This window comes from Ictalurus punctatus, chromosome 28 (genome assembly GCF_001660625.3).
Source record: "Ictalurus punctatus breed USDA103 chromosome 28, Coco_2.0, whole genome shotgun sequence".
Classification (NCBI taxonomy): Eukaryota; Metazoa; Chordata; class Actinopteri; order Siluriformes; family Ictaluridae; genus Ictalurus; species Ictalurus punctatus.
The window spans coordinates 2,368,451-2,379,254 of NC_030443.2; the positions used below are offsets into that span (position 1 = coordinate 2,368,451).

The 10,804-nt window shown below is 43.4% G+C and overlaps 1 protein-coding gene across 5 annotated transcripts in view; it reads right to left on the reverse strand.

Annotated features, from left to right (window-relative positions):
• Positions 1 to 4,938: 4,938 nt before the first annotated feature.
• klhl13 (kelch-like family member 13) overlaps positions 4,939 to 10,804 on the reverse strand; it is a 38,516-nt gene continuing 32,650 nt past the window's right edge. For all 5 annotated transcript variants that reach the window (XM_017460091.3, XM_017460089.3, XM_053677022.1 and 2 more), the window contains 2 exons: positions 10,112 to 10,804; positions 4,939 to 6,575 (listed from right to left, as the gene is read on the reverse strand). The exon at positions 10,112 to 10,804 is cut by the window's right edge and continues 1,695 nt beyond it. The gene's annotated coding sequence lies outside the window, so the exon portion shown is untranslated. The remainder of the gene's footprint in view (positions 6,576 to 10,111) is intronic.

Sequence of the window (10,804 nt, forward strand, 5' to 3'; positions counted from 1 at the left end):
CCATGACCCTGACCTGGCATAAAAGTGCTTTCTGAGGACGAATGAACGAGAATGAAAAGAAATATTCTCTCAAAATCATGGGACGTTTGAAGAAAACGGTGGTTTTAATTGCTTAAGGTGACAGATACTGAGCTAATGGCCTCGAACTGAGAGTAAACAAAACAAAACAAAACACTAAATGAGTAAAGAATAGAAAGCAAGGGTAAGAGCGTCACTCCTTAAGGGAGCATGAGTCATATGAGGAGAACTATACAGGCTGACGGTCTCATAAGAGTGCGATTAGGAAGGGAGCCGTAAGCAGTGACCGAGTTTCTCGTTCGTTCGAACTGTGTGACGAGTGAATCACACTAGGACATGGGGCTTCGTTATGTCGGGGAACACAGACAGCGACACACACCGTGCTGACCGGCTGAGGTGTGCCCACCTGACTCATTCGGTCTGAATCATGAGGTTGCTCCTTCTGCGCACACACACACACACACACACACACAGAGAGAGCGAGAGAGAGAGAGAGAGGAGAGAAAGAAAATACTTCCTTCTTGCTCTGGGGCTGTGCCATAAACCGTGTACTATGACCTAATAAGCATGTATACACTATACTCTACACTCACCAGCCACTTTAATAGGAACACTTAGGGATAGGGTTACTTATCCAATCATGTAGAAGCAGAGCAATGTGTAAAATCATGCAGACTTGAGAATTGGGGCAAAAACTTCAGTGATGTCAGTGACTGTGGCATGGGGGTCGGTTTCAGAAACTGCTGCTCTCCTGAGATCTTCTCTAGAGTTTACACAGAAAGGTGTGGAGAAAAAACACCACCACCACACACCCAGTGAGTCAGAGGAGAACAGCTAGAGCGGACAGGAAGGCTTAAGTAGATCAAATAAGCACATAAGCGTGGTGAGCAGAAAAGCATCTCAGAACACGCAAAAACCTTAAGGCGGCTGGGCTAGAACCGAAGGCCAGGTCGGGTTCCACTCCTAGGCAAGAACATGGTTCCGAGACGACAGCTGAAGAACCCGTCAGTGTTGTTCATGAAGCAGATCGGACACTTTTTCATTCTCCTTCGAGGGCGGTTAACGTTTAGCAGGACGCTGATTATTGAGGATTTAGGATCCTGGAGATTATTTCTTCCTGCTGACTTTACTGATAATAGCACAGCGTGGTTCTGCATTCCTGTCTTTTTTTTTCCCTGTGAATACAGTAACCAGTGTACGAACAGCGCTTCAGGGTTCAGGGTCGTGTTCCACAGCAGCTCGCCGACCGTCATGAGATTTTACCTCCCTTCACCAACCTCCTGATTGCTAGCGCAGACCTGTTTAAAACTTGCTGCATAAAAACGGCACTCACGCCCAGACGTATGCTAACCTCGCAGATACCAGAACGGACCGTGACAGGAGGTGGGAGTGAAATTCCTTGTGGATTAGCCTCATCGGCCAAATTACTGGAATTTGTTGTGCGTTTTTACTGCTTGTGGGGAGAGAAAAAAAGAAGAAGAGCTCAGACAGCACTTATATTAGACATACTTGATTAGGTAAATTGTATATAAAAAGGTCTAGGAGTGATGTACGGTGGTAGCGCCAAGGGTTGTGAGGATTCTTTCTGTAAACACAAATGGCTTAACACTACATTTCTCAATATATAATTCATTTCTAAACAAACCTGAGTAAGCAACAATAAATCTGTGCTTTAAAACAGAGGAATGGAATGGAATCAGTACTTCCCAGAATGATGCAGCTCAGAGAAAAACACAGCAATGTTTTTATAAGAGGCTTTTAGTAACTTTGGTGAAGGGAAGTCAGCTCATAGTGTTTATAGAAACAAAGAAATCAGATATGTGGCAATAAATATTTTAGATAGACAGACAGACAGACAGACAGACAATTTGAAAACATTAAAGCAGGAAACAACCCCATAACCCATATAATTGAGAAGATGTATTCGTGCTGCTTCCTCACTTAGTTATTTCTTTACATTCTGCAAAAAAAAAAAAAAATATATATATATCCATTAAGAACTTTATAGATGTTTCTGTTCGGTGTCTTTTTCCTCTTATGATTTGTACTTTTTTTCTGGGATTATTTCTTATTATCCTTTTTGTGACTATGACTATTGGTCAGATGTCGCCCGGAGCTCTTATTTTTATATATATATATATATATATATATATATATATATATATATATATATATATATATATATATATATATATATATAAATATATATATATAAATAAAAATTGATTACAAAATTGAATAATTAATTATAACTGTGTCCTAGTCATTAAAGTTCAGTTCCACAGGTGACCGGGAGGGGGCAGCAATTTAACGTCAAGAGAACATTCACAAGACGTAAAAAAACAAAACAACCTAAAACTGATTAGAGATCAGCTCAGCTAATCAGCAGCTCTGAACACACACACACACACACACACACACACACACACACACACACCCCTTGTGTGCATTTCATTCCTTTATAAGCTATATGGTAAAGGAACACAATTTACATTATATAATGACTTCCATCACGTCGGTGCTGAAGGAGGTGTTGATTACTTTTCTGCACAGCTGCAAATCACAGCTTTATATTAATAAATTATATTTATATTAATGCGCGCATTCTAATAGTGTACTGTGCAAAAGTTTGAGGCACATGCTGGAGAGCGAACACTCCTTCAAAAATAATGAATAAAAATTAATAAAAATAAAAATAGCAGTCTCAGGTATTCGTGCAGTTTTATAAGGAAATGAGCCGGAAGTGATATTGAGCGTCTTGCAGAACCAGACACGGTTCTTCTGGAGAGTTCTGGAGACTGACCCAGCAGCATTCATGGTCTGAAAAGTGTCTCATCACTTTACACGCTGCTTTCTTTACTGACATACAAACATCTTTTGTACCGACTCGATTTAACGTAGAAGTCATTAAAAAAAAAAAACTGTAACAAAATTTGTACTAAAATAAATAAATAAATAAATAAATAAATAAATAAATAAATAAGGCGGCTAAAACTTTTGCACAGTACTGTACGGCACATGAACATGTTTTAAAAAGTGTGTAAGGGTTTATTTATTTATTATCACAACACAAGTCCCATAGTTCCATTTGTGTTCTTTATTATTATTATTATTATTATTATTATTATTATTATTATTATTATTATAAAATGTGGGGAAAATTGTAAAAAATGAATAAATAAAGAATGAGTGCGTGTACACTTTTGACCGGTAATGTAACTATAAATGAATAAACCACATGCTCTTTAATTAATAAAAATTGGGAGCGTTGGGAAAATCACTGTATTGTAAGAGAAACAAAACACTGATGGGAAGCGAGCGGCTTGGGGAAGGCCGTAGTGACTCGGATTCGGGTCAGGCTGCAGCACACGACCCCCCTGTTGATGATTTCCCATTAACAGCACACCCTCGTGTTTTATTTCGAATACACCGCTGTGTGAGGATCTGTGTGTCACACTTCCTGGAACAAATTTTTTGCCAGAAATAATCAGTCATTCAACACCAGTGTTTTCAGTACACACACACACACACACACACACACACACACACACCTGCTATTGACCATCAGTGTTGACTCGAAAGGCCACCGAGTGACAGAGTGCGGTCCCGGTCCATCTGCTTTTCCATGCACAGCGCATCTTAAACGCTTCTCCATCCTGTTCATCACTGTCGGTTTTTGACCACAGGGCTGCTGCTCGCTGGAGATGGACTTGTTTTTAAATTTTTTTTTTAGTGGTATTGATGTGTTTAAACCCCAGCAGTACCTGATACACTCAATCCAACACCACACACACTACCATGTCACCGTCACTGCTGCTCTGAGGACACACAGTGACCCGAGCGTCTGCTGAACAGCTGTCTAATGCTGGTGTCTATATCCATCTCCATGCTGGATGGATGGATTGATGGATCCATCTATCCATCCATCCATCTATCAAAAAGAATAAAGAAATAAAAACAAAAGTGATTAATATGTGGTGCCATTTAGCCCTTATAATTCTTTAAAAAATTAAACATTTCAACAATTCATTTAAGAAAACATGCATTTCACCATTAATGAGTGCATTAATCTCAGGGAACAAGTAAAAAAAAAACCACACACACACACACACACACACACACACACACACACATAGCCTAAAACTAACAACTAATTAAATTAATAGCTCAGTCCCATCTTTGTTAGCATAGTAAACAAAAAAAACAAAAACAAAAAAAAAAGAAATGAAGAGAAATAAAGACAAAACAAGCAAACAAATCAAGTAAGGATAAATACATATAAACAAAGAGATGAAAAAAATAAACAAAGAACAAAATGATGCAATTCCAGCTTTGGTCATACTGTAAAAGATAATGAAAAAACCCAAAAATGAATAAGGATGGATAAATAAAAAGGTAAATAGGTTCCCGTCTGTGTTAGTACTGTTAAAGGAAAACTAAACCAATTAAATAAAGAGAAATAAATAAAGACAAACAAATCCCACCCCACATCGTATCCCCCATGGAGGAAACTGGAATGATGGAATGATGATCTGAAGCACATTGATGAAGAGGGAGAAGGTTTACCGACACCGCTGTTCTGATTAACGCTCTAATCAACAACCGGCAAAGTCCAACAACATTCACAACAAACCTCCTCCTTTACCCCCAGAGTTAGATACATCACAGTTGCTATGGCGATATTTTAAAAAGAATTCCTGAGCCGTACTTTAAAACCTGCACACACACCCCCCGCCCCCCAACACACACCACCCCTTATCTTCTGTTTCAGTCTATTAATCACACAAGGAGAAGTTCCTCAAATAACTGAGCATCATTAAGATGATGTGTGTGTGTGTGTGTGTGTGTGTGTGTGTGTGTGTGTGTGCGCGCGCGTGTGTGTGTGCGCGCGTGCAAACTCTACAGTACATCCTGTCTCTCTTCCCTCACCCACACACACACACGGTTCACTATCAGCATCCTGATATGTTCTTGGGGACTAGTGAGGGATCAGGAATAACAGCAAACAGAGGCAGAAAGGATGATAAAATGGCGTGTCGGTCTGTTTTCTAAACGGCCTCGAGCGTCAGCAAGTATATAAATACACCTCCTGTCGAGCAAGTCAGTGCAGGGTCGCACACACACACACACACACGCACACACCTTAAAGCAGCAGCTCAGTCGATAAGATACACAATACTGGAATGTAAAGCTGCTCGTCAGAGGATTATTGGCATCATAAATACTGCACACACTTTACAAGTTGCCTGTTTACAATATCTGTCATTTCACAAATCTATAATTATGAACTGTCACTGTGTATAATGTTTCAGTCAATCTCTCTCTCCCTCTCTCTCTCACACACCATACTTCACAGATTTAAAAAAACAAAAAAACAAAACAAAACCGGTTCAAATCTGAAGTCTTGGCACGGGCTAGCGGCTAAATAATTCACCGCCGTTTTGTTGGCCGCTTTTCGTATCTGCCAAGTCGGCTAGGGCAGGATTCAGAGACGAGGAACCATGACAACGGTGCCAGGAGCCAATCAGGGATGAAGATAAGAGCTGTCCCAGTTCCAGAGTTTAAAAAGTATGAGAGAGAGAGAGAGAGAGAGAGAGAGAGAGAGAGAGAGAGAGAGAGAGAGAACACAGGAGTAGAACAGAGCAGTGACAGCTGGTTGTGATATTAGCGATGCGAATAGGACAGAGTGTGTGAGAATGTGTGTGTGTGTGTGTGTGTGTGTGTGTGTGCGCGCACATCTATAAATAATCCACCTCATTCGTGTTCATTACACCTGCAGCTGTATTGCGCATGCTCCTTCTCAAATCATTGCTGATGACATGAAAATTGTCATTCAAAACTAAGGGAGATCTAAGGGGCGTGTCTCTGTGTAATCACCTGATTACCATGGTTGTCACTGATTGGCTGCAAGAATCTACAGCCTTGGCTAGGAAGAAAAGCAGCCCCGGCTTTACTTCTTGCTACTTCATACCTGTACTGTATGTGAGAGAGAGAGAGAGAGAGAGAGAGAGAGAGAGAGAGAGAGAGAGAGAGAGAGAGAGAGAGAGAGAGAGAGAGAGAGAGAGAGAAGATGCAGAAAATGACAAATGGTAGTTATTAATAAATAACTGAAGGCTCGAGTTGGATGGAGAGATGCAAATGGAAGCTATAAAACCATGAAAATCATAAAACCAATTTTCCCCAAATTGATGGGATTGAATTGGAGCTCAGCCTCTCTCAAGGTTTCTCCCTCATGCTGTCAGGAGAGACGTCTCTCACCACCGTCGCCTCTGGCTCGCTCATTAGGGATCCTGACCGAAGCCTGGATTTCTTTAATGCTGCTACACACAATGATTATTTTTTTTATTAAAACAGAATAATTCCAAACCCCAGGGAAGCGAAATTCCTCAGCTCCATTACGAAGAACGTTAATGTTGCTCTAACGAGCCACGACGCAGTATAACCTCAGAGTAATTAGTGACTCGCGTCCATTTCCCCCGTCTGCATGGATGACGTCGCTCGGCCGTCCAAATCGTCCTGTCAGTCAAACGGCCACACCCACCTAGACAATCCTTCAGCTGGAATTGAAACAAAAAGGTCCCATTTGTAAGAAATTTTTTAAAAATGCAAATGAACACCAAGCAACTCGTTAAGTCGAACGAATCGTTTGCTCTAACGAATCAGCAGCTTCTATTCCACCGACTCAGTGAACAACACTGACCGATTCCCCCAGCACACGCCAGTCGTCACAAACCAGCAGGAGTTTCTGAATGAGCAGGAGTGATCTGAACTGGGATGAGTGAAACGTGTGCGCTAGTGCCGCCGTGACCGAGCACCGACCCGCTGAACTAAACCCACTGCTAAGCACCGGTTTCCAAGCAACGTCATTAAAATCAGTTATGCACAAAAGCACACACGACTGCGAAAGACACTGGGCTGGAACGGAACGAGGTGGACAGTCGGAGATGTTCAGAATAAGGCGAAACGTGTAAAATACAGAACACCACGTGAGGCGAGGTGGACACGTCGAGAACACTTGCTCGGGATCAAACCCTGGAGCTGTGCACCTGGTCAAATAACGTGAAAATATCATTGTTATAGTACGCAAAGTAAAAACAATGTCTTCCTTCCTTTCTGTTATGTTCTGAACATCCTCCATGCAGTTTCCGGATGCTCCCGTTTGGACTTAATCACCGCTGTCTCTGAATGATTCACCCTGACGTCTCCGTTGTAACGGGGCCAGCTCGCCTGGTCAACATTCCCGCTGTAATCGTGCGAGACGTCGTACGTGATAGTCCTCAAAAACTTTCGACTCGTCTCGCTCGGTTCTTTTCAAAACTCCCAACCCACATTTCATCGGGAATACCTTGGAAGGATTTTGTAGGTAAATTGGGGCGCATGACGAGCTCATCTCAAGCTGAAGTTACAAACTAGTGAAGCAGATGGTAATTATGTCTGCGTGGGTGTTGGAGGTGTACTGGAACGTGGGAGGCGGGAGAGAAGATGTAAGCCGTTGTGTCATGTGTCAGGCTGCGTTTACGAGTGAAATATCTCCGGGGGTTTTTCATCCTCCAAATGTCATTCTGTATCCCCCCCCCCCCATATACGGCACGTTGCAGATCATCATCACAAACTGACATCTCTCCATCTGTTTCAGCTCGGTTTCCCGTCAAGGCACCGTCTAGAACGCTTTCTAGTGAAACTTGATTGGAGGAAAAAACATCTACATCCTATTAAATAAATATATAACTTCCACCCACCAGGTAAATTTTGCAGGTAAGCGGTTGGGAATAGGAGCGCACTGGGGGTAAGCGGTTGGGAATAGAGCGCACTGGGGGTAAGCGGTTGCGAATAGAGCGCACTGGGGGTAAGCGGTTGCGAATAGAGCGCACTGGGGGTAAGCGGTTGCGAATAGAGCGCACTGGGGGTAAGCGGTTGCGAATAGAGCGCACTGGGGGTAAGCGGTTGCGAATAGAGCGCACTGGGGGTAAGCGGTTGCGAATAGAGCGCACTGGGGGTAAGCGGTTGCGAATAGAGCGCACTGGGGGTAAGCGGTTGCGAATAGAGCGCACTGGGGGTAAGCGGTTGGGAATAGAGCGCACTGGGGGTAAGCGGTTGGGAATAGGAGCGCACTGGGGGTAAGCGGTTGGGAATAGGGCGCACTGGGGGTAAGCGGTTGGGAATAGAGCGCACTGGGGGTAAGCGGTTGGGAGTAGAGCGCACTGGGGGAAAGCGGTTGGGAATAGAGCGCACTGGGGGTAAGCGGTTGGGAATAGGAGCGCACTGGGGGTAAGCGGTTGGGAATAGGAGCGCACTGGGGGTAAGCGGTTGGGAATAGGAGCGCACTGGGGGTAAGCGGTTGGGAATAGGAGCGCACTGGGGGTAAGCGGTTGGGAATAGAGCGCACTGGGGGTAAGCGGTTGGGAATAGAGCGCACTGGGGGTAAGCGGTTGGGAATAGAGCGCACTGGGGGTAAGCGGTTGGGAATAGAGCGCACTGGGGGTAAGCGGTTGGGAATAGAGCGCACTGGGGGTAAGCGGTTGGGAACAGGTGTGTACTTCAAATGTAAATTATTTAAATCTCAAGGCTCTTGAAAGATTTTGTCAAGATCACGCAGCACTAATTGCTAAAATCCGGCCTTCATGCTTTATACAAGCAGGAACATCACATTAATGAATTGAATGACAAGCAGCTCGCTTCAAAGCAAAGCGCGCGGTGTAAACGAGCGTTCGCTCTAATCCGTGTTCGACACGCGTATTTAACAGCGCGTGTGTAACCCTCATCACCAACCCCACGTGTCCGTGCGTGCGCGCGCGTGTTCCATTAACGGACTGCGCCATCACACTCGAGCCTTCTGGGGTGTGTTCATCTCAGAAAACACATTTATACTGTAGAGAAACGAAGGCTCAAGAGTGTCTGACCGATGAAGCATAACTGTTACTGTCAGACTAACGACTTAGGAACAAATCACTGATGTTTTCACAATATAAAATCCACCAACCCAAGCTACAACCACGCCCATCCCCCAATCCCATCGTCTCAGAAACCTTCCCGCTGATTAATTCACTCCACACCTCACGCAAGTGCACTCCTGCCACTCTACCTTTTTATTAAAAACACACAGCGAGTCTTTGTTTACCCTGCTCAGTGTTAATTACGCTAATCAGCCTAACCTCTGTCATTACCATTACATCCATGCTAATGGGCTGTTTACGAATACATCACGCGGCTCGGAAAAGCATTAAGAAAAAAAAATGAATCAATTACTGACTTATCGCGTCCTCGTGCGCACTCAATACAAACACGTAGAGACAGCTGAAATCAATTAAGAGTCCATCACAACCGATAATTGCCTATTCTCCTTCTGGGGCTCGAGAGGGCTTTACCTGGCATTTTGGATTCGCGCCATTTTCAAGACGTGACACTGAGGGGAGGAAAAAAAAAAAAAAAAGCGCCACCCTTTCTCAAACACCACACGCAGTCGCTGGTTGTACACAATTACAGACTCAAACGCTCACGTTCTTTTATTTACCAAAAGTTTCTGGACTTTATTTACCTTCTAACACAGCACGCGTCATCAGACTTGATAAAATCGACTCAACCCCAGTTGTATTTGAAGCCATTCCTCTAGTTAGGGGATACCGATATTCAGAAAGCAAGAGGAACATATTCAACAGACGAAGATCACAGAGAGACTCCTCTCCTAATAGTTCACGTCATAAATTTATATTTACGGATGTTTGCTAATTTGTTACCTGTCCTGTATCCGATCTCCCGCCGCGCCTCATACACTCGTACCAGTGTCAGCGAAGATTCGATTAGAATCAAAAATACAAACTGATACTGATTCATACTGGATTGAGCCAGAACCGAATCATGTGCTGAGCTGAATCGAATCGATGCTTACATCAAATCATTACAAGTTGGATCAATGTTAAATTGAAGTCATACGGGGTCTGAATCAAATCATTTTAGTGCTGAATCGAATCGTCTGGTGTTGAATCAAATCGGGTCAATGCTCAATCGAGTCGTATCAAATGAAAAAAAAAATCGTTTCAATGCTAAAGAAAATTGTACAGTTGTTGAATCAAATGAGTGATCAATTGAATCTTACCGGTGTCGAATCAAACTGTATCCTTGCTGAATCGAATCGGATCATCCGTGCCGAATCGAACGGCATCTGTGCTGAATAGAACCATACTGATGCTGAATCGAATCATATCCGTGTCAAACCAAATCGCTTAATCAAATTTAATCAGTGCTAAATAGAATCATATTGGTGTCGATTCAAATTGTCGACGAACTGAATCTGGTCAGCGTTGAATCGAATAGCGTCAATCGAATCATATCAGAATCATGATATGAATCGAATCATATCAGCGTTGAATCCAACCATGCTGAATGAAATGGTAATCTGTGATGAATCGAATCGCATCAGCGCTGAATCAAAACGCATCGATGTTGAATCGAATCGGTGACGAGTTGAATCGTTACTTGTTTAACCGAACCGTTTATATATTGTATCGTCTGAAAAAGCAAGACTGACACCTCCGCATCTATATCATGGTGTGAGTGTGTGTCCTTTCCATACACACTTACCTTTCAGCGCGCACACACACACGCAGCTGGTCCATGACCCAGTTTCAGAGGGCACCATAAGGTGTGTGCCACACGGTCTGGTTGAGTGTGTGCTGTAGATTAGTGACCATATGCACTTGACCGAAGGCCTCCGCCCACACACACGGGGGGACAGATGGCAGGAGTCACCTTGGTGACCGCGCTGTCGCCCTGAACGCTCAGAGCGCAG